General features: G+C 38.4%; 1 protein-coding gene, 1 long non-coding RNA gene and 1 pseudogene across 2 annotated transcripts in view; 2 read left to right on the top strand and 1 right to left on the bottom strand.

Annotated features, from left to right (window-relative positions):
- Positions 1 to 25,487, top strand: part of LOC115218453 (PDZ domain-containing protein GIPC3) — an 86,510-nt gene that overhangs the window by 5,134 nt on the left and 55,889 nt on the right. The window lies entirely within an intron of this gene.
- Positions 8,358 to 23,197, bottom strand: LOC118765847. Its single transcript, XR_005001744.1, has 3 exons — positions 23,006 to 23,197; positions 18,291 to 18,292; positions 8,358 to 8,393 (listed from the first exon to the last, which is right to left on the bottom strand). It is a non-coding gene; the product is annotated as an uncharacterized LOC118765847 (long non-coding RNA).
- Positions 17,475 to 17,592, top strand: LOC115218705 (annotated as a pseudogene).

Here is a 25,487-nt window from a genome sequence, read left to right as displayed (position 1 = left end):
TGCTGTCTTTGCTATACTCCAAATAGTATGGCCTCACTTTTTCCATATTTTGCCTTTTACTTGTATCTATCTGTCTATCTGTCTATGTATGTATGTACATCTAAATATATATGTATGTATGTATGTATGTATGTATGTATGTATGTATGTATGTATGTATGTATGTATGTATGTATGTATGTATGTATGTATGTATGTATGTATGTATCGATGTATGTATCGATGTATGTATCGATGTATGTACGTATGGATGGATGTACGTATGTATGTATGTATGCATGTATGTATGTATATATGTTTGTGTGTTTGTATGTATGTGTGTATGTATCATGTATGTATGTTTGTATGTATGTATGTATCTGTCTGTCTGTCTGTCTATACATGCACATGCATGTTTCATATTCTTTTATTCTTTTATTTGTTTCAGTCTTTTGACTGCGGCCATGCTGGAGTACCACCTATATATGCATGTGTTTTGTATATATATATATGTCCAAATCATGTTGGTGTTTGTCTATTTATTTGAGCACACATTATTTGCAAATGTGTGTCTCGTGTGTCTGTTGGACTTTCTTTTTGCATCTATATCTGGCATAACTTTTTATTGTCCCTCTCTTCCATGAATTTATGACATTTATTTTCTTATTGATGAAATAAGTAACAATTTCTTTTCTGTTTTAAGGGCTGCAAGGCCCAGAAATGCACAAAATCTTGTACATTAGTTGAGATATTTTTACACTGCAAATAAGGAAGCTGTGTATTCACCTCTTCATCAAGGCATCAGTTCCTGTCTCCGTCATACATTCACATCCTTCAATACTGTACCCTTCTCAGCTGATGGGGGGGCGGGGGATTGGGAGCTTGTCTTATATATATATACAATGGGCTTCTTTCAGTTTCCCAAATCCATTCACATGGCTTCGGTTGGCATGAGGCTTATAGTAGAAGACACTAACCCAAGGTGCCACGCAGTGGGACTGAACTCAGAACCATGTGGTTGGTAAGCAAGCTACTTACCACACAGCAACTCCGGAGATGTTTTAATATATTTCTCTCACTTTTCTCTTTCTCTCCATCTTATATCCTGCCTTCTTTTTTTCCTGAAAATGTAGAATTTAGACTCATTGCTTTGCTCTTCAGCATATATTCCCGTCAGTTGGCATTCCATCCTTTGTGTATTCTGGTATATATGTCAGTCTCCCTTTGCTTATTCCTTTTCATAAGCCATTATCATCATTTAAAGTTAGCCTTTCCGTATTTGCATTTTGGGTCAGATGGAATTTGTTGAGGAAGGTTGTGGCTGGTTGTTCTTCCCTTTGCCAACTCTCACCTGATTCTGATCAAGGTAATATTTTCCTGTTGCCAGACATGTTTTTCGCAGAAGACTGGAAATGAACACTCCCTCTTGTATGACAGTGATGCTCATTTACAACTTCCTTGTGATGTCTAGACCAGAGTTCATATAAACACACACACACACACACCTACATATACGCATATATATATATATAAGTACCTTTCAAGTGTTGGGCCTCACGGGGGCAATGACAAATGACCAAGACTTTTGGCAATATGCTGTGGCTTGAGAAGAAGGTGGAGTGGTTGGTGTTAGGAAGGGCATCCACCTATAGAAACCATGCCAAATCAGACTTGAGTCTGGTGCAGCCTTCCAGCTTGTCAGCCCTGATCAAACCATCCAACCCATGCCAGCATGGATAAACGAATGCTAAATGATGATGATGATGATATATATATATATAAGGAGAATTCACAAAAAAACAAAAGATGAAGACAGGTGGTGTAACAAACAAATGTATTAGTGTAATGCAGGGGGAGTGAAAAAGTATTTAACGTTTCGAGCCTACGCTCTTCCACAGAAAGAAACAAGGAGAGAAAATAAAGAATGTGTAGTGACTAACGATCTATCATGAGTCTCTTGTAGTTAGACAAAGATGGTTTTGCACAGTGCGCCACATGTCAGGTGCCAGAACACACCACCTGGTCCAGGGACTGAAACCGTGATCTTGCAATCATGAGTGCAACACCCTTAACTACTGGACCATGCAACCACTAGGCTGTGCCACCATTAGGCGCTGCAACCACTAGGCCATATATGAAGGGCTTCTTTCAGTTTCCCTCGACCAAATCCACTCAGAAGACTTTGTTTAGCTATGAGCTATAGTGGGAAATACTTGCTCAAGTTGCCATGCAATGGGACTCAACCCAAGACTACATGATTTGGCTGCAGATGATGATGATGACAACAAATGTTAAGACATGGCAAACATCTCAAGTCATAAATAATACTGTATATGGCTTGAGATGTTTGTCTTGCCTTAACGTTTGTTGTCCTCTTAAACAATTATATATCCGCTATATCGGAAATCTGCAATATCTCCATAACTAGCATCTCGGCTATAACCTTCCTTGGAGTCCTCGTAATCCGTTACAGCACTTACCTAGCACACCTTGTCATTTAGATCACCTGTGAACTAAACCCCCATACTTGGCATATGTATGTATATGTGTTTATATATATATATATAGGGATAGATGAATGGTTAGTGAGAGCTGTGCAAGCCATGTACAGGGACGCTCTCAGTAAGGTGAGGGTTGGCAACAAGTACAGTGAAGAATTCCAGGTAGAGGTAGGGGTCCACCAAGGTTCAGTCCTCAGCCCCCTCCTATTTTATCATAGTCCTCCAGGCAATAACAATGGAATTCAAGACAGGATGCCCGTGGGAGCTCCTCTATGCTGACAACCTTGCTCTAATTACTGAGTCACTATCAGAACTAGAGGAGAAGTTTCAGGTATGGAAACAAGGATTAGAATCGAAGGGCCTTAGAGTCAGCCTAGCTAAAACCAAAGTCCTAATAAGTAGGAAGGCAGGCAAACCATAAATCCCTTCAGGTAGATGGCCCTGCTTGATCTGTAGAAAAGGCATGGGTAGAAACTCTATAAGATGTACCCAGTGTAAGCTATGGACACATAAGGGGTGCAGTAATATCAAAGGAAGGCTAAATGGGAAGATGGTTTTGTATGTGGCAGATGCTCAGGAGCAATAAACACTGAAAATGTGCAGAGAACAACTTCCGCCACATTCCAGGGAGAAAAACTAGAAGTAGTTGATAGCTTCTGTTACCTAGTTAACCAAATCAGTAGTGGGGGTGGGTGTTCTGAAAGTGTAACTACTAGAATAAGAATAGCCTGGGCAAAGTTCAGAGAGCTCTTACATCTACTGGTGAAAAAGGGCCTCTCGCTCAGAGTAAAAGGTGGACTGTATGACGCATCTGTACAAACAGCCATGCTACATGGCAATGAAACATGGTCCGTGACTACTGAGGACATGCGTAAGCTCGCAAAGAATGATACCAGTATGATCCGATGGATGTGTAATGTCAGTGTGCATACTCGACAGAGTGTAAGTACCTTGAGAGAAAAGTTGGACCTAAGAAGCATCAGATGTGGTGTGCAAGAGAGACGTTTGTGCTGGTATGGTCATGTGGTGAGAATGGATGGGGATAGCTGTGTGAAAAAGTGCCACACCCTAGCGGTTGAGGGAACCTGCGGAAGAGGTAGACCCAGGAAGACCTGAGATGCTGTGCTTGAGAAGACCTGGCAAGCTAAATGAGACCATAATCTCGTGGCCTATGGTAGGGGTGTAACCAGTCCACTTATGCATACTTTTCCTTCATTGGACACTAAACTCTGCTTGCGAAACCTGTTGAGGCAAGTGAAATCGAAATCAAAATCAAATTTGATGACTAGCATCTGTGCTAGTGGAGAGCTAAGAGCACCATCCAAGTGTGATCGTTGCCAGAGCAGCTGACTGGCTCCCATGCTGGTGGCACGTAAAAAGCACCATTCAAGCATGATCGTTACCAGCCATAGCCTTACTGGCACTTGTGCCGGTGGCACATGAAAAAAAGAAATTTGAACGAGGTCGTTGCCAGTGCCACTGGACTGGCTCCTGGGCAGGTGGCCTGTAAAAAACACCATTTAAGCATGGTCATTGCTAATATCACCTGACTGGCCTTCATGCCGGTGACATGTAAAAGCACCCACTACACTCTTGGAGTGGTTGGTGTTAGGAAGGGCATCCAGCTGTAGAAGCTCTGCCAGATCAGATTGGAGCCTGGTGCAGTCATCTACTTTGCCAGTCCTCAGTCAAATCATCCAACCCATGGAAAGCAGACATTAAACGACAGTGATGATGATGATATATACACACACACACACACACATATAGGTTTCTTTCAGTTTCCGTCTACCAAATCTTCTCACAAGTCTTTGGTCAGCCTGAGGTTATAGTAGAGGATACTTGGCCAAGGTGCCACGCAGTGGGACTGAATCCGGAACTGTGTGGTTGAGAAGCAAGCTTCTTACCACACAGCCACCCCTGTGCCTATATATACATACATACATACATACATACATACATACATACATACATACATACATACATACATACATACATACATACATACATACATACAAACATACATACATACATACATGTATAACATGTACACATATAGAAAAATACAAGAGGAAGAGGACATCTAAGGACCATTGTTAAGAAGTCCAGCTTCATACATACTATTGCTGGAGCAACAGGCTACATACTGACCAGTCTGGAGCAAAGTATGGCTGAACTTAGCACCTTTGCTAGAGAATGTAAATCCTTAATTCATAGACTACAAATACTCACAATATCCGGAACTGTAAGACTCTGCAAGAGCTTCTTAAGGTTTAAATGATGATGGTTAAAACAAGATGTTTTCCTTCACAACCTTGCTTCCAAGCAGGTGGCCAGTCAAAATTTATTCTAAATTAAAAAGAGAAAGAGAACATTCATTCATGCACATATACATAGTCACCCATTTGAAAATATAAGGAGGCGCAGGAGTGGCTGTGTGGTAAGTAGCTTGCTTATCAACCACATAGTTCCGGGTTCAGTCCCACTGGGTGGCACCTTGGGCAAGTGTCTTCTACTATAGCCTTGGGCCAACCAAAGCCTTGTGAGTGGATATAGTTGAAGGAAACTGAAAGAAGCCCGTCATGTTGTGGATGCCTCTGATCAGAACTCAATAAGGTTCGAAAATCGATTAAGGTTGTTCATCATTTTTTTTCAGTATACGGAGAAATGACTAAAATTTGCCATTTATAATTATACCTTATGTTATACATACATACATATATACATCCATCCATACATACATACATATATATATTTGTGTGTCTGTGTTTGTCCCCCCCCACCATCACTTGACAACCGATGTTGGTGTGTTTACGTCCCCATAACTTAGCAGTTTGGCAAAAGAGACTGATAGAATAAGTACTAGGCTTACAAAGAATAAGTCCCAGGGACGATTTGTTTGACTGAAGGTAGTGCTCCAGCATGGCCACTGTCAAATGACTGAATCCAGTAAAAGAATGAAAGAGAAAGTATATGTGTATTTATGTTCTGAGTTCAAATTCCACCAAGGTCAACTTTGCCTTTCATCCTTTTGGGATCGATAAATTAAGTACCAATTGCATACTGGTCTTCATCTAATTGACTGGCCCACTCCCACAAAATTTCGGACTTTGTGTCTAGAGTAGGAAAGATTATTATTATCATCATCATCATTATTATTATTATTATTAAGGTGGTGAGCTGGCAGAAATGTTAGCACGCTGGGCGTCGTTTGTCTTTAGATTCTGAGTTCAAATTCTGCCAAGGTCAACTTTACCTTTCCTCCTTTTGGACTTGATAAATTAAGTACCAGTTGCGTACTGGTGTTGATCTAATTGACTGGCCCACTCCCCCAAAATTTCGGGCCTTGGGCCTAGAGTAGAAAAGAATATTGTTATGGCATTGGTCAGCTCATATTGTCCAGGGATAGAATCTCAAGCTTTCCAATTAGAATCATCACTTTTTTTTACTAGGAATTACAAAACCAGGACTATATTGTCAAATACATCTCTTATTTTTTTCTTTAAATACAGTAAGAGTGTGCTTTGCAGGAGATTTGGCTTTTATTTCTAGCATTTCTGGAGGTCACATACAGGCTCCTCAAGTGCCTTATACTTTGTTTCTGCTGTTTTTCAATGGACGACAATCATAAGACTTACGTTGTCATAACAATCCTGTAATATTTGTTATATTCATTGTTAATGGCAGCCTTTATTCTGCAATCAAACTCATCACAGTTGGTTGCTAGGGTACACTGTGTGTGTGTTAATTGTTGTATTTATTTTGGTCTAGATAAAGCTTACAACATTAATAATATTGCCAGTGTGATTTGGGTGTGCTTCAGTATTAGATAGCTGTGTGGTTAAAAACGTCCGTTTTGAAGCCAGGTTGCTCTGAGTTCAGTTCACTAGTGGAGCATATTGAGCGAGTGTTTTGTACTATATCTTTAGAGATTGACAGATGACTTGCATGTGTTTGTATATGTGTGAGTGCCTGTGTGTATCTGAGTGCATGTGTGTGTGTGTATGTGTATGTGAAATGGTTGTAATAGAATCAATATATGCGCAGGAGTGGCTGTGTGGTAAGTAGTTTGCTTACCAACCACATGGTTCCGGGTTCAGTCCCACTGCGTGGCACCTTGGGCAAGTTTCTTCTACTATAGCCTCGGGCCGACCAAAGCCTTGTGAGTGGATTTGGTAGATGGAAACTGAAAGAAGCCCATCGTATATATGTATATATATATGCGTGTGTGTGTTTGTGTGTCTGTGTTTCTCCCCCTAGCATTGCTTGACAAACGATGCTGGTGTGTTTATGTCCCCGTTACTTAGCGGTTCGGCAAAAGATACCGATAGAATAAGTACTGGGCTTACAAAAGAATAAGTCCCGGGGTCGAGTTGCTCAATTAAAGGCGGTGCTCCAGCATGGCCGCAGTCAAATGACTGAAACAAGTAAAAGGGTAAAGAGTAATATGTACCCATATATTCTGTGGAGTAGAGTTTGATTTAGCAGTGTCATTGCATGCCTGATGAATCTTCTACAGATGTTGGTGAAACAATATTTTCTACTCTAGGCACAAGGCCCGAAATTTTAAGGGGAGGGGGGCCAGTCAATTAGATCAACTCCAGTATGCAACTGGTACTTAATTTATCGACCCCGAAAAGATGAAAGGCAAAGTTGACTTCCACGGAATTTGAACTCAGAATATACAGACAGACAAAACACTGCTGAGCATTTTACCCGTTGTGCTAATGTTTCTTATTTTTTTATTGCCCACAAGGGGCTAAACATAGAGGGGACAAATAAGGGCAGACAAAGGGATTAAGTCGATTACATTGACTCCAGTGCGTAACTGGTAATTAATTTATCGACCCTGAAAGGAGGAAAGGCAAAGTCAACCATGGCGGAATTTGAACTCACATATATGTAGGTATGTACATATATGTGTGTATATATGCATATATTTGTATATTATTATATACACACACACACACACCACACACATAAATATATATTATATATATATATATATATATATATATATACATACATACATACATACATATATATACAGCTATATATACATATACATATATAATGATGGTGAGGATGTGAGTGTATGCATATGTGTGTGTGTGTGTGTGTGTGTGTGTGTGTGCGAGTGAGTATATATATATATATATATATATATATATATATATATATACATATATATATATATATATACATATATATATATATATATATAATATATATATATAATATATATACTCACTCGCACACACACACACACATACGCATACACTCACATCCTCACCATTATTATCATTTTAATACTCACTTTTTCATGCTTGCATTGGTTTCCTGAGACAGATTCTCTACAGGCAGATGCTCTTTCTGTAGCATGGTTGGTGTCAGGAAGGGCATCCAGCTGCAGAAAGCATGCAAAACAGACAGTTGGAACCTCGTGCTGCCGCGTAGCTTCCCAGCTCACGTTAAAACTGTCCGACCCATGCCAGCATGGAATATGGACATTAAATAATGATGATGATGTGGAAGCACTCCGTCGGTTACGACGACGAGGGTTCTGGTTGATCCGATCAACGGAACAGCCTGCTCATGAAATTAACGTGTAAGTGGCTGAGCACTCCACAGACACGTGTACCCTTAACGCAGTTCTTGGGGATATTCAGCGTGACACAGAGAGTGACAAGGCCGGCCCTTTGAAATACAGGTACAACCGAAACAGGAAGTAAGAGTGAGAGAAAGTTGTGGTGAAAGAGTACAGCAGGGATCACCACCACCCCCTGCCGGAGCCTAGTGGAGCTTTTAGGTGTTTTCGCTCAATAAACACTCACAACGCCCGGTCTGGGAATCGAAACCGCGATCCTACGACCGCAAGTCCGCTGCCCTAACCACTGGGCCATTGCGCCTCCACTTTGATGATGATGATATACAATGAAAGAGGTGTGTATGTATGACAGTGTGTGTGTGTATGTATGACAGTGTGTGTGTGTATTGTGTGCGTATGTGCATGTCTTTTGCTAATGCATAGCATTCAGGCTACAAAGATCTAGTGACACTCCCTTGTTATTGTTACTCTTCACTGTTAGAATTTCCGTGAGTCAATGGCTGGCGCATTAGAAACCTGTAACCTGTGACACACTATTGTTCACAGATCATGGTTAAGTGCTTAAGGTGTTGGCTTTGCAGTCATGCTATCCCACTATTCCACCTTGGACAATTGTGCTATAAACACACCACACACACACACACACACACACATGTGCATGTGTGTGTCTATGTATGTATTGTGATTAATATATATATACACACACACATATAGATATATGCTAATATTGAACAGTGATATGTGTGCATGACAGCGCATTGATGGATAGATATTCTTTATTTGTGAGTTAACAACAAGGCTACCAATTGTTTCATGTAGAGAGAAATTTTTCAGTAACAATTATCAAGCCTATTACATGCAAACATTGGTACTCATCTCCATATATATATATATATATATATATATATATATATATATATATATATATATATATTCTTTTCGTTTATGATGTGGTTTAAAACTGCTAGTTTCTCAATTTCCGGTAATGTCTAATAAGTTGACACCACTATCATTATCAAATGTTTATTTGGTGATTGCTTCTCACTGTGGTATTTAAATTCTTGCCGTTGTAATGTTTCAAAGCTCCACTCTCATCTAAAGACTGGCCATGTGTAGCTTGGAATCATCAGGATGAAGATTTTACAGCTTTGAGAAAACTCCCTTTCTGTCTCTCACTCTTTCTTCACACATTGTGTGTGTGTGTTGTGCACTTTGGTACAGGCTGGAAGCAGGGCTGGTCCTAGGGTTGCTGGTACCCCAAGCAAGCTGAACTTCAGCATGTACAAGCTGACAGTCATGGAGATTTCTTTGTCTTTGTCACACCCTCCTTGGCTCCTCCTAGCACATGGTACCTCAGGTGACTGCCTGAGTTGCTGGTACCTTGAGCCAGCCTTGGCTCAAAGTTCCAAACAGTATTCAATACATTTATGGTTATTGCAGCTGATACCGCACACCTAGTTATTCCAATTTCATGTTCCCTGTCATTAGTTTTGGCAGAGTCTTCAAGTTTTATCTGATAGCTTATTCAATTTTTTTTTTTTTTGACGGCCCGATAACTGAAGAGATGCCAGTGTGGGTTTCTGCCCCGACATTCGAAACTCGGAGTTTTATCATGGCTACCGAATAATTGCCACATATTATATATATCATCATCATCATCATTTAGCGTCCGCTTTCCATGCTAGCATGGGTTGGACGGTTCAACTGGGGTTTGTGAAGCTGGAAGGCTTCGTCAGGCCCAGTCAGATCTGGCAGTGTTTCTACAGCTGGATGCCCTTCCTAACGCCAACCACTCCATGAGTGTAGTGGGTGCTTTTTACGTGCCACCCATATATATATATATATATATATATATAGGGAGGTGTACACGTATAGCAAGTGATTTGATCTGAGATCGTGTGTTGGAACGAAAACAATTGCAGCGTGGAAGGTGTTTGTAAGCCATTTAAGAAACACACAAAAGCCGTTCAATTCACTTCAACATTTAAGTTTAATTTGTCAAAATATTTTCGTCGCTAAAATCTGGGATCTATTCACTGACAAAAATCCGTGCAGTTGCAGCATGGATTTTTGTCAGTGAACAGGTCGCGGATTTTAGCGACGAAAATATTTTGACAAATTAAACTTAAATGTTGAAGTGAATTGAACGGGTTTTGTGTGTTTCTTAAATGGCTTACAAACACCTTCCATGCTGCAATTGTATATATATATATATCCGAAGTAAGAACGTAAATGCGAAACAAGGTGGAGAAAATAGTACTCGAATACCAGATATAGAGTAATATGCTTTATTAAAAAGAAGCAAAAATATCACAAAACTGTTACTCAGAGTTTCACATTTCTCTTCGTCGGAAACGTGAAACTCTGAGTAACAGATTTTGTGATATTTTTGCCACTTTTTGATAAAGTATATATCATCATCATCATCGTTTAACATCTGCTTTCCATGCTAGCATGGATTGGACGGTTCAACTGGGGTCTGGGAAGCCAGGAGGCTGCACCAGGCCCAGTCTGATCTGGCAGTGTTACTACAGCTGGATGCCCTTCCTAACGCCAACCACTCCGTAACTGTAGTGGGTGCTTTTTACGTGAACCGGCACAGCGTGCCACTGGAACAATATATATATATATATATATACATATGTATATATATATATATGTATATATATGTGTGTATATATATATATATGTATATATATGTATGCATGTATGTATGTATGTATATCAATCAATCAATCATAACTGTCTGAACAACATTCCGCTTTTTAATTAGGGTATTTAGTTTAGGAGATCCAGGTAGACAAAAGTTTGTTATTTCTTGTTAAATGTCCCTTTTGACACTTTTTTTTTCCCCTTAATGCTTTTACTAGTCATTGATAATTCCTCGTTAGTCGTCCTGTCTGCTTCACCTTTTGCGTTATGTTTGCTTATCGGAGATTTTTTCTTTTACTCTAGCTACCTTCGTTTCTCTGTTGACATTGCTACACTCTGCTGTCATTCCTCAATTGCTCTCACCACACCCCACTATTGCTACTGCTACCACCTCTATATCTTATGCAAGTGTTACAGTTTGATTGCTACTTTTGCATCTTGATTGCTGCCACCACACCTCTATTTGCTACTACCACACTTTGAATACTTTCACCACACCTCAATTATTATATCACATGACTACACCAGTGCAACCACCCCAGAGAGATTGTTGTATACACTACACCTGTACAATCATTACCAGCAGCCCATCGTAGTACAACTATTATTATTAGTTAACACTACAGCCAACACCATTATTATTGACATTGCATCACCAGCTGTAGAAACTCTGCCAGAGCAGATTGGAGCCTGGTGCAGCCATCTGGTTCACCAGTCCTCAGTCAAATTGTCCAACTCATGCCAGCATAGAAAACGGACGTTAAACGATGATGATGATGTTACACACACACACACACACAAAACATTTGAGTGAGGTCATTGCCAGTGCCACTGGACTGGCTCCTGTGCAGGTGGCACGTAAAAACACCCACTACACTCCCGGAGTGGTTGGCGTTAGGAAGGGCATCCAGCTGTAGAAACTCTGCCAGCGCAGATTGGAGCCTGGCGCAGCCATCTGGTTCGCCAGTCCTCAGTCAAATCGTCCAACCCATGCTAGCATGGAAAGCAGATGTTAAACATTCTTCACCAGGGAGGGTCTTTGTATTTAGGAGCAACCCTGCCTCCTATTGTCTGGTGAGGATGAAATCAATCTGGCCAGCAGAGTCACCCGACTGATAGATTATCAAGTGGCTGTCTGGCTTCCTGAAGTTAGTGTTGCAGAGTAACAGGTTGCATGCATCACGGAACTCCAGTAGCCTAGTTCCCTCTTCGTTTTGGGAACCAATTCCATGGCCCTCCCATGAACACCATAGAAGATACTGGATTGCCATCCGAATATCCATCAAAATCTCCAGCCGCAAAGATGAGGTCATTGCCACTTGTCTTTGGGGTGGCCTGTAGAAGAGTGTCATAAAAGTGGTCTTTCTGATAGTTTGGTAGCCCGCTTGTGGGGCATAGGCAGAGATAATTGTAGCTATACTATTCTGCAGGACTAGCCTGAGCTTAAGCACTCTATCGCTTACCCTGACTACCTCTATGACCTTATTCACCCATTTCTCCACAAGGAGTATGCCTACACCCCCTACTCCATCACTGTTACCTTCCCAGAAGAATTTTTACATATGTGCCTTGCCTGTGAAGGCCCTAAATGAAACTCCTTTCCACCTTACCTCTTGTATGCAGAATACATCACCACATCTCCATTCATGCATCTCTGCAATCTCACTAGACTTACCTTTCAGTGTGCCTACATTGACTGTGCCAACTCTAAAAATAGGGAAAGGAATGTGGGAGGAGGCATGGGGAGGGGAGATGTTATTCAGTGCCTGAAAAGAAGAAGGATGTTGATAATGGTTAATTGTTTTCTTCTCTCTCCTGGCTTCACAATGTTCTAGATCTCACAATATTCTTGGTAGATTGTTCAAAGTGACATGGTACCCGATGAATAAGGAAACTCTAAGCTCCTCCTGTCTGGAACCAAAACTTCCCAGTTGTTGATGTTAACGTTGTAGTTTTTACTGTTTCCTTCAGGATGCTTTCGTTGTGTGCTTCCCTGTAACCCTTCTGTTCATAAATACATACTACCTACACCCTGTGCCCTAGATGTTGAAAATAACTGAAATATTTTACTCTGAAAACTGTTTCATTTGTCAACTGGAAACTTTCAAACTGAACTAAAAATAAACAATGCAGAACTGTGTGTAGTAATATGTTGTTTGTGACCTAATATTTAGTGTTGGGTGTGATGTATGTTATACCATTCGTGGGCAAACTGTAGGACTTTCTGAATGGCCTGCCTGATGAAATATTATTTTGAATTTTCTTAATAGTGTAGGGTGCGTAATGAGTCATGTCTCCTGCGACTTGCTTCTTGAAAGTTGCCCATCCCTGTGTTATGTTGTGTGTGACACAGAAATGTGTTGTATTGCATTGTACATGATTTGAGATGCATTGTGTTGTGCTGTACATGATCTGATGTGGAGGCACAATGGCCCAGTGGTTAGGGCTGCGGACTCGCGGTTGGAGGATCACGGTTTCGATTCCCAGATCGGGTGTTGTGTGTGTTTATTGAGCAAAAACACCTAAAGCTCCACAAGGCTCTGGCAGGGGGTAGTGGCGACCCCTGTTGTACTTTTTCGCCCCAATTTGCTCTCTCAGTATTTCCCTGTTTCTTGAGTAACACTACGATGGACTCGCGTCCCGTCCAGCTGGGGGAAACACACATGCCACAGAAACCTGGAAACCGAGCCCATGAGCCTGGCTAGGCTTGAAAAGGGCAACGTTTATTGTTTATCGTACATGATATGACATCTGTTGTGTGTAACATTTGAATCCAACAATTAGCTTTCGATAGTCAAGAACTCTGTATGCCTGTTCTACACACAACTGTTGATCTATGCTTTTATGTGCCTAATTCTTTTATTGGTTCCACTCATTTGACTGTGTCTGTGCTGCAACACTTACCTTCTGGGACTTTCTCACTACCAGATGCTGGTCATTTTATTCTTTGGAAAGGAGACAGAATTAAGAATGCAGATGACATCAACAAATTATTATTGTATCTTTAGAAATCCTCAACAAAGACATTCTGTTGCAGAATAGTGAGAATTTACCAAAAAACAAAAGACGAAGACAGGTGTGTAAAGAACAAACAGATGTATTAGTTTAACGCTCAGAAAGTGAGAAAGTCTTTTATGTTTCGAGCCTACACTCTTAAACAGAAAGGAACACAGAAATAAACAGGGAAAGTAAAAGAGGCTATGTGATCTATCATGGCGGAGTGAAGGCACGTGACTTAGTGGTTAGGGGCATTCAGCTCGTGATCGTAAGGTCATGAATTCAATCCCAGGTGATACATTGTATCCTTGAGCAAGACACTTTATTTCACGTTGCTCCAGTCCACTCAACGTCCCAAAATGAGTAGTATCTGTATTTCAAAGGGCCAGCCATGTCACACTCTGTGTCACGCTGAATCTTCCTGAGAACTGCATTATATGTATGTATGTATGTATGTATGTATGTATGTATGTATGTATGTATGTATGTACGTACGTATGTACGTATGTACGTACGTACGTACGTACGTATGTATGTAGGCACAGGAGTGGCTGTGTGGTAAGTAGCTTGCTAACCAACCACATGGTTCCGGGTTCAGGCCCATTGCGTGGCATCTTGGGAAAGTGTCTTCTACTATAGCCCCGGGCTGACCAATGCCTTGTGAGTGGATTTGGTAGACGGAAACTGAAAGAAGCCTGTCGAATATATATATATGTATGTGGTGTGTTTGTTGTGTGTCTGTGTTTGTTCCCCTAGCATTGCTTGACAACCAATGCTGGTGTGTTTACGTCCCCGTCTCTTAGCGGTCAGCACAAAAGAGGTGATAGAATAAGTACGGGCTTACAAAGAATAAGTCCTGGGGTCAATTTGCTCGACTAAAGGTGGTCAAATGACTGAAACAAGTAAAAGAGTATATATTATATAGATATATAAATAAATAATATATATATATATATATATATATATATATATATTATAATTATATATATATGTATATATATATATGTATGTATATAATGTATGTATGAATATATATATAGGTACCTTGATGCATAGAGTTAAAACAGAACTCAATATATGACTAGTTTGATAAATAACAGCATGTAAAACACTCGACCTTTGAATCACTATGTTGCTTCTGCTAAATATTAATAAAAAATATATATATACCAGCAGTATAGCCCAGCATTGCTCGGCTATATGCACGTGTGTGTGTGTGTATATGTGTATATATATGTGTGTGTGTGTACACACAAAGGTATATATGTATATGTGTGTGCTTGTGTTTGTCCACTCACCACTGCTAGGCAACTACTGTTGGTTTGTTTACATCCCCATAACCTAGCAGTTGAGCAAAAGAGATCAATATAAAAAGAAGTATCAGGTTGTAAAAAATAACGACTAGGGTCAATTCATTTGAGTAAAAACCCTCCATACAGTGCTCCAGCATGGCTGCAGCCCAGTTGCTGAAACGAGCGAAACATTAAAGATAAAAGATTATACAATAATTAGAGTGAAGGTTCACTAATAAGTGGTACTTTGGCAGGTAGGCGAGCATTAATGGCTAGAGTTAAACTGACACCTGGTGATTTAAATTTACTGCTATATTACTACTTACAATGACAATTAATGAAGCACAGAGTGAAACGTTTAGTAAGGTAGTGATTTACTAACCACAACTAGTATTTAGTCAGAAACTGTTGCATTTTATGTTGCTTTGTCTGTAGCGAGAAAATTGGCTGAAATTGCTTTTACGGTCGTGAACATCGGACAATTAAAGGAAGCAAAGATGAATATACTGTCATTTACAAATGTTGATTAAACCGAAGCATTAATCCTTCTTCTGTGAAATTAAATTTTATGGTCTGACAACCTGTGTTTGGTGTGTTTACATCGCTGTAGCAGTTCAGCAAAAGAGACCAATATAATATAATATACCAAGTTTAAAAAAAAAAAATATTGGGGTCGTTCATTCGACTAAAACTGATTCTTAAAGGTGGTGCTCCAACATGGTCACTGTCTAATGGCTGAAACAAGTAAAATACAAAAATAGATTGGTATTTTTTGCAAGTCATGTTGTCTCGATATACCTGACCCAGATTAGATTGGATTGGATTGCCTGAGTTTTACTCTGCTGCTGGAGGAGGGCCTCAGCACGTTCTCTCCACTAATCTTCGTCTGTTGTGCAGGCTGTGAATTGGAGCTTGAGATCCTACTGGTTTGATGAGTCTTCTCTACCACACTGGCTTGACATGGCTTGGCAGAGGGGTGCGGTTTTTATACTCTGTGGCTTGGTTGTAAGAAGTTTGTTTCCCAACCACATGGTTCCAGGTTCAGTCCCACTGCGTGGAACATTGGCCAAGTGTCTTCTACTATAGCCTCAGGCTTCTACCATAGCCTTGTGAGTGGATTTGGTAGATGGAAACTAAAAGAAGCCCATTGTATATACTTATACATACATATATATATATAGAGAGAGAGCATGGAATACGGATGTTAAATGATGATGATAACGATGATGATGATATATATATATATATATATATATATATATATATATATATTTGTGTATGTGTGTGTTTGTGTGCATGTGTTTCCCCTCCCGCATCACTTGACAGCTGATGTTGGTGTGTTTACGTATCCCATAACTTAACGGTTCAGCAATGGAGACCGATAGAATAAGTACCAAGCTTACAAAAAATAAGTCCTGGGGTTGATTTGCTCGACTAAAGGCGGTGCTCCAGCATGGCCACTGTCAAATGATTGAAACAAATAAAAGAATAAAAAAATACCCAGGCATGGTTAAGACAATTACTTGACATATCTCAGCAAAAAAATAGTTTCAAACACAACATTCCTTAACAAAAGATGACTTAATGATATAGAACTGCTTTCTGTAGTTAAGGGTAATAAGATTTTGAGTGAATGTATTGGATTTGATTTCTGCATAAAAGAATTGGTTAATGAAAATAATGGTGTAAATTTGTTATAAGTGACAGAAGCCATATTAGTTCAGAATAGCAATCTGTATATTTTACTTAACGTGGATATACTATTAGAAAGCCAAAGACCTACAGTACTCTTCTTGAAAAAACATCTCTCATGGCTATATAGTGCCAAAAAGTATGGAAGTGTAGCATTAGCAGACAAAATGCAGCCAGCTGCTGTGGTAGAATTGCCAAATCGGGATTTCTGTGTCTTTGCATGTCCTCAGTAGCAAGGATGTTTTTCATTTGCTATTGATACACGTCTGCACTTTTTAGCCCTGTACATCTGTATGAGAAGATTTCGTAAGATGAGTACTGCAGTTTTGTGGCTTTTTATAAAATATCCACATTAAGTAAGGTATACAGAATGCTGATGGTATCATCATCATCATCATCATTTAATGTCCGCTTTCCATGCTAGTATGGGTTGGACGAATGACTGAGGGCTGGCGAACCAGATGGCTGCACCAGGCTTCAATCTTGATCTGGCAGAGTTTCTACAGCTGGATGCCCTTCCTAACACCAACCACTCCGAGAGTGTAGTGGGTGCTTTTTATGTGCCACCGGCATGGGGCCAGTCAAGCAGTACTGGCAACGACCTCGCTCGAATCTTTTACACATGCCACCGGCACAGGTGCCAGTAAGGCGATGCTGGTATAATCTATGATAATTATAATTAACAGTGTAATGATACAGTTGCATAGTTATCATAACGAAACGACAGTGTGAATGATTGTAATATTTATCATTGTTTACTGCCATATCACCTTAAAAACACCAGTTCTCATCCGATCACTGAAGTTAAGCAATGTTGAGCCTAGTTAGTGCTTAGATGGGTGACTGCTTGGGAAACCTGGGTCTTTATTTCTGATTTATTCTTGCAGTTTGCTCTACTTGAAGTCTTGAGCCTTGTGCTTAGTGTAGAAAAGAATATTTATTGATCATTGACTGTTGAAGAAGTAAAATACCTGAATTTTGTTTCCGTTTTCACCTGCCAACCCACTGGGGATAAATTATTTCAGCAAAATCTTGTATCTTTGTCCAAATACATATTGGATTAATTGTTGGATCTTAACAGTCAACAACTGTGGAATTTCCATAATTCCAGCTAGTGTATTATTGATTTTCGGAAATAATGTAGGAAATAGTATCAGTGAACAGGCTATAAATTAAAAAATTTTGATGAGTATGTGTATATATATATATATATATATATATATATATATATATAAAATTATAAATAATATATATATATGTACATATATGTACATTCTTACATCTGTACATATATATATAACGTGATCACGTGACCGACCAGACCATCAGATGTTGTTACACATCGCTGGTCACAATGCGTTCACATTGTTTTAGCCTTCGAATGACGCCACCCCGCTGGCTAAGCGAGCAGGCCAGCAGAAGAAAGAGTGGTGAAAGAGTACAGGAGGGATCACCACCCCCAGCCGGAGCCTCGTGGAGCTTTTAGGTGTTTTCGCTCAATAAACACTCACAACACCAGGTCTGGGAATCGAAACCGCGATCCTGCGACCGCGAGTCCGGTGCCCTAACCACTAGGTCATTGCGCCTCCACATATATATATATATGTATGTATGTATGTATGTATGTATGTATGTATGCATGCATGCATGCATGCATGCATGCATATGCATAAGTGGGCACAGGACGTTATGAAATGTGTACAACAAAAAAGTTTTGTTTTCCATTTGTGTCTTTCACTGTTTGAAAGAATAGTTCATGTTCTTCATGTTCCATGTACTCGTGCTTTGTACTTTTTTGTTGTACACTTTTCATGACATCCTCTGCCCACATATGCATATTTATATATATACGTATAGATGTAAGTATGTACATTTACGTATGTATATAGGCATATATATATTTTTTATTTATATTATTATAATGATTGAACGCCACCATCCCCTTCCAAGTAAGTCTTATATATATATATATATATAGTAAAATAAGGATTCAGACAGAATCAGGTACTTGAAAAGATATGCAATAGGTAAATAGGTAGGGTTGGATAATCTCTGTGGTTTTAGCCTATGGTTGGTGAGTATTAAATAAGATATTCTGGTTGTGTACAGAGAAAACCAGCCCTATGAGTATTTAGCACCTAAGGAGCTGGTCCAAATTATACATTACTTTGAGTAGTACATTGTTGGTATACTCTAGGGCAGGGGTGGGCAAACTTTTTTGATCGTGGGCTGCACTCTGCGTCTTTGGAACCTTGGCGGGCCTCATTTATAAAAATCAAGTGAAAATATTGTGAATTACCGTACAACTGAAACAGTTACGAAGTATCTGCATAGAAGTTGGGATTCATAAAAGCTCTCGGTGGGCCACATGAAAACTATGGGCCTCATACGGCCCGCGGGCCGTAGTTTACCCACCCCTGCTCTAGGGTGTCTGACAAGTCATAAATTCCCTTGGTGTATTATAACCAAATGCATAATAACTTACAATGGATATTTATCAGCTTATTTATCCCTCAATTATCCATCAATATGTTATGAGTCATTTGGTAATATATATACATACATATATATATATAGTTGGAATTTACAAAAAACAAAAGACAAAGTCAGGTGTGTAAACAACAAACAGGTGAATTAGTTTAATGCTCGGGAAGGTGAGAAAGTCTTTTATGCTTCGAGCCTACGCTCTTCAGCAGAAAGCAACAAGAGAAAATAAAGAAAAAGAGAGCTTTAGTAGCTAGCATTCAGTCATGGTGATGGCCAGATGTATATGACTGATGATGACTGCAACAACAATGATGATGATGATGATGACAAAGTCAACAATGACGATGATGATAACAATGATGATGATGATGGTGAGGATCATTGTTGTTACCATTATTTTGGTGGTGGTGATGATGATGATGCTGTTGTTTTTGTTATGGCTGTTCTGAATGTATATGTATATATGTATGTATGTAAGGTTATATATATATATATATATATATATATTTATATATATATGTATGTTTATATATATATATATAAACATACATATACATATACATATATATATATATATATATATATATATATGTATATATATATATATGCACACATACACATTTTGTGTGTGTGTGTGTGTGTGTGTATGACAGTGGCAGTATATTCAAGGAACAGTTTTTTTTTCTTTCAAACATGTTATATCAAAAGCACAATTGCGTTCAAGTTTAATCTTTTTATTAAGGACTTGTTTTTTATATTTCTTTATTAGTCCTTCGGTTTGAAACACTAATCTTCTTAAATCCATTAATCTAATACTGTTGCAATGGCATGTTGCTCTCGTGTTTTTGTAGTAAGTCGCTAATGATCTTGGGAAAAATTTTATAATTTATAAAATGATCAATGCTGGATTTAAAATTATATAATGGTAAACCCTGTAAAGTTCCATGATTTAATGGATATATTGTTTTACCTCTGATATTCAAGATTGCATTTTGTTACCATTAAGGCTTCTGTACATAGTTTTTACTCTTTTACTTGTTTCAGTCATTTGACTGCGGCCATGCTGGAGCACCGCATTTAATCGAGCAACTCGACCCCAGGACTTATTCTTTTGTAAGCCCAGTACCTATTCTATCGGTCTCTTTTGCCGAACCGCTAATTAACAGGGACATAAACACACCAGCATCGTTTGTCAAGCAATGCTAGGGGGCAACACATACACACATATATATATATATATACATATATACGACGGGCTTCTTTCAGTTTCCGTCTACCAAATCCACCCTCACAAGGCTTTAGTCGGCCCGAGGCTATAGTAGAAGACACTTACCCAAGGTGCCACGCAGTGGGACTGAACCCGGAACCATGTGGTTGGTAAACAAGCTACTTACCACACAGCCACTCCTGCGCCTCAAATTTTGAGGAACTTTTTTGCGAAAAACATCTCATTATGCTATCAACTTATTTTTCTATCCAATTTTATTTTGTGAACTACAATGGCAATTGTTCTAAATGAATGATCAGCTGACAAAAAAGTGAGTGGTCACATGAGTGACCAATGTGACAGTTTGAGTCATGAAGTTTTCAACTCTTTGTAATTTGCCAATTTGTGGTTTCATGTAAATAAAATGTTTCATTCTGGTCAAGCTCTAATATATTCTAATTATATTCTAACAGGTTGTGATCTGTTACATACACACACACACACACACACACACACACACACACACACATATATATGTGTATGTGTGTGTGTGTGTATGTATATATATATATATATATATACTCACACACAGACCGTGAGTGACTTCAGTATAGTCTGCACTGTTGGAAGCATTGTGGCAGTGCAGACTATACTGAAGTCACTCACGGTCTGTGTGTGAGTATATATATATATATATATATATATATATATATAGGTATATATATATATATATATATATATATATATATATATATAATATATATATATATATATATATATATATACACATACACATTTGTGGCAGGGTTCAACTTTGGACAACTTCCTCTTTTCCTTTCACCAATTTCAAATAACCTAAAAAAATTCATCATAGTTGCTCCTTTTCTGATACTTTTTCTGCATTATTTCTGATGACGAATTAGAAAACAAAAACATTTCTTATCAATTAATTGAAGAACTCTGTAATTTAAGGAACATATTTTTTGTTTGCTTATGAATTATTGATTGATATTCAGGTTTTCTATGACTGGATTAATGAATGGTGAACTAATTTATTGAGTGGCTCTTAAGAAGAAATGGCAGTTTCGACATTTAGCCTTGTTCCACACACTTCATTCTGATTTGAAATCTAGTTAACTAGGGTCAACTTATTCCCCTGAAATTGATAAAATATGTCCCAGTAATGTACATCAGTTACCATATTTTCTAGCATTATAAATTGACATAGTATATCATGTAAACATGTAGTATAACCATTCAAACATCATCATTATCTTTCCAAATCCTCCTACATGTCACATGGAATTTTGGGTTTTTCAAAGTCTACTTTGTTTTTGGACGTAAATTTTGGTCTGAAAATTTTGACTTATATGCTGGAAAATACAGTATATATATATATATATATATTATATATATATATATAAAATAGTAAAGAGTGAAAAAACGACAGAAGGCTTAAATGTTAAAAAATATATATATTTGCGTCAATATGTCTGAAGAATATTAGAAAATTAAAAAAAAAAATTTTTTTCTCTTTTATAATGACATAATTTTTAAAGACATATTGACGCAAATATATATATTTTTTAACATTTAAGCCTACTGTCGTTTTTTCACTCTTTACTATTTTTTATATATTCACCCACGTGCTTTCACAAACCAACTTTCTTATCTATATATATATATATATACACACACACACACACATTTATATATATTTTTTTTTTTTTTACTTATATGCTGGAATATACAGTATCCTGCCCCAAGTTCCTATGCAACCCATTCCAAAACTAATCCTTGCTCCCCAGTATAATATCCCTCTGGAATTTCCTCCTTACCCATATTTTCCCTGTAATAAACTTGCAGATCTGCAAGAGGAATATGACTATTGATCTATCTGGTCTTGAAAAGTTAACCAAAATAATTATGTGGTGAGGGAATGAAAAAAAAACACTATTTATCTATGGCTGATAGTGTTTTGATTTTTTCTTGGCAAATATGGGGAACAGTGCTGGATATAATTTTTGCTTGGATTTTGAAAATGAGGAATTACCATTATCTGAGAGAGGCTTATACTAACTAGTGTCCTTGCTTCAGTTGTTATAGCCACACAGTTTCAATCACTGCAACCTCCATTTCACTTCAAGTACCTACCGTATTTGATGACTTTCTTTGAATTTGAAACTGAACAAACTGTTTAGTCAAAAATAGGTGTAGTTTGGCTTAAATAAAGGGTCCTGAGAGCTTTCCCAAATGCAACAAGTCCTTGAAGAAGGCTGGAGGGTACAACATTTGAAGCATCATCATCATCATCATTTAATATCTGCTTCTCCATGCTTCTATGGGTCAGATGAAATTTGCTGATGCAGATTTTTCTATTTCTGGATGCTCTTCCTGTGGCCAACCCTAACATGTTTCCAAGCAACATAGTATTTTCCAATAGCTAGACATGTTTTTCACAGAAGGCTGGAAACAAATAACCTCATGTGCATAACAGTGATGCTCATTTACAACCATCACATGATGTTTAGATATTGGTACATACCAGGCACGTGCCACCAGTAATTACTCAGGGCAGGCAGTTGCTGACTTTTATGTAGTAAAACACACAAAAAACTAAGCAAAACACAGGCTTGCGACTGAGTTGTAGGCAGATTTACTTTTGCCTTTATAACATGTAAAGAAAACAGTGTTGTAGGAATGTACACAGCATGTGTACTACAGCAGTCCTATGTGTAGCTTTAATACTGAGATTGAAAGTCAGGGGCGAATTATGCCTACCTAATTTATAAAAGAATAAAATATTTTGTATTTTATGCATGGTAATCAGAGTAACCTTCATAATTTTATTGAATTAGGTGCGTATTTTGCCATAAAAGGAAAATGTTACTATCAACCTATTTTATTCAGAGTAGGCACTGCTGCCTACTTTACCTACCCAGGCGGCACTTCCCTGGTACACAAACACACACACACACATGCACACATGTATGTGTATATTACTGGCTTCTTTTCAGTCTTTGTCCACTGTATCCACTCACAAGGCTTTGTTGGACCCAGGGTTGTAGTAGAAGATTCTTGGCCCAGGTGCTGTGTAGTGGGACTGAACCCAAGACCACATGGTCAAGAAGCAAGCTTCTTAACCACGCAGCCACATCTGTGTCTTTAGCTATGCCTACACCTTTAGCCACAGCTGCATGTATGTAACATTCAAGTTGCAGACACTGATTTGAATAAATCATCATCATCATCATCATCATCATTTAACATCCGTTTTCCATGCTGGCATGGGTTGGACAGTTTGACTGAAAACTGGTATGTCGGGGAACTGCACTAGGTTCTGATCTGGGTTTAATTACTTAGAATGACATGTATTTATTGTTTTCTGATATCTTCAGCAAAGCATCGCTTTCACCATTACTTATTGAAGTAGTTGAATACATGAATCGCTAAGAAAAATAGATAGGATTGGCACAGGAAAATGGAGAATTGTTTGGAGATTAAATAATTCAGAGACATCAATTCTTGGCCTTGTCTTTAATAAAAAAAAAGAAAACAAACTGAAAAAAAAAAAGGAAAAAATCAATATCAATTGAATGTTGTTACTGTTTATAGTCAAAGTAAGATCTATGTGTTAGAGAGAGAATAAACTCTGAGCAGGAATAAGAAATTGCAATGGTGCAAGTTGTATCAAAGAATGATGACTAATGTAATTGATCTTCTGAGGCAAGGAAGTCGGAATGTAGATATGTAGGAATATTAAAAATTTGCTTTTGTTGTTAAATACTTCAGCAAAACCAAACAAGCTGAAGTCAATAGAATTGTCCTTTCAACGATCTTGGTACACAACAAATCAGCTGTGATTTCTCATTTTGGGAAAATAATGACAAGTTGTAGGACAATATTTAGACAAATATTTTATAAATATTTTCTGAGGCAATTTTTTCTGAGGTAATATTTTTGAGGCAATATTTCTGAGGCAATATTTTTGAGGCAATATTTTCTGAGGCAATTTTCTGAGGCAAGGAAGTCGGAATGTAGATATGTAGGAATATTAAAAATTTGCTTTTGTTGTTGAATACTTCAGCAAAACCAAACAAGCTGAAGTCAATAGAATTGTCCTTTCAACGATCTTGGTACACAACAAATCAGCTGTGATTTCTCATTTTGGGAAAATAATGACAAGTTGTAGGACAGTATTTAGACAAATACTTTATAAATATTTTCTGAAGCAATTTTTTCTGAGGTAATATTTTTGAGGCAATATTTCTGAGGCAATATTTTCTGAGGCAATATTTTTGAGACAATATTTTGAGGCAATTTTTTCTGAGGCAGTATTTTTGAGGCAAGGAAGTCAGTATGTAGATATGTAGGAATATTAAAAATTTGCTTTTGTTAAATACTTCAGCAAAACCAAACAAGCTGAAGTCAATAGAATTGTCCTTTCAACGATCTTGGTACACAACAAATCAGCTGTGATTTCTCATTTTGGGAAAGTAATGACAAGTCGTAGGACAGTATTTAGACAAATACTTTATAAATAGCCACGGTAGTTGTGTCATATTGACATTTCTAAATGATTGGTAAAAAAATGTTTAAATATTTTCTTTTCCCTTTCATTCAGTGTTGTCTTCTTTTGCCCAGACACAAAGAGGTGGTCTCTACTTTAAGGTGAAGTAGGAGAAGGAAATATATGGTGATGATTTCCTTCCCCATTGCAAATATATTTATGGCAGGAGTGGCTGTGTGGTAAGTAGCTTGCTTATGAACCACATGGTTCCGGATTCAGTCCCACTGTGTGGCACCATGGGCAAGTATCTTCTACTATAGCCTCGGGCCGACCAAAGCCTTGTGAGTGAATTTGGTAGATGGAAACTGAAAGAAGCCCGTCGTATATATGTATATATATATGTGTGTGCGTTTGTTTGTGTGTCTGTGTTTGTCCCCCTAGCATTGCTTGACAACCGATGCTGGTGTGTTTATGTCCCCGTCACTTAGCGGTTCGGCAAAAGAGACCGATAGAATAAGTACTGGGCTTACAAAAAGAATAAGTCCCGGGGTCGAGTTGCTCG

This window comes from Octopus sinensis, linkage group LG13 (assembly GCF_006345805.1).
Source record: "Octopus sinensis linkage group LG13, ASM634580v1, whole genome shotgun sequence".
Classification (NCBI taxonomy): domain Eukaryota; kingdom Metazoa; phylum Mollusca; class Cephalopoda; order Octopoda; family Octopodidae; genus Octopus; species Octopus sinensis.
Note: the sequence above shows the minus strand (reverse complement) of the source record. Positions and strands in the feature narration are given on the sequence as shown.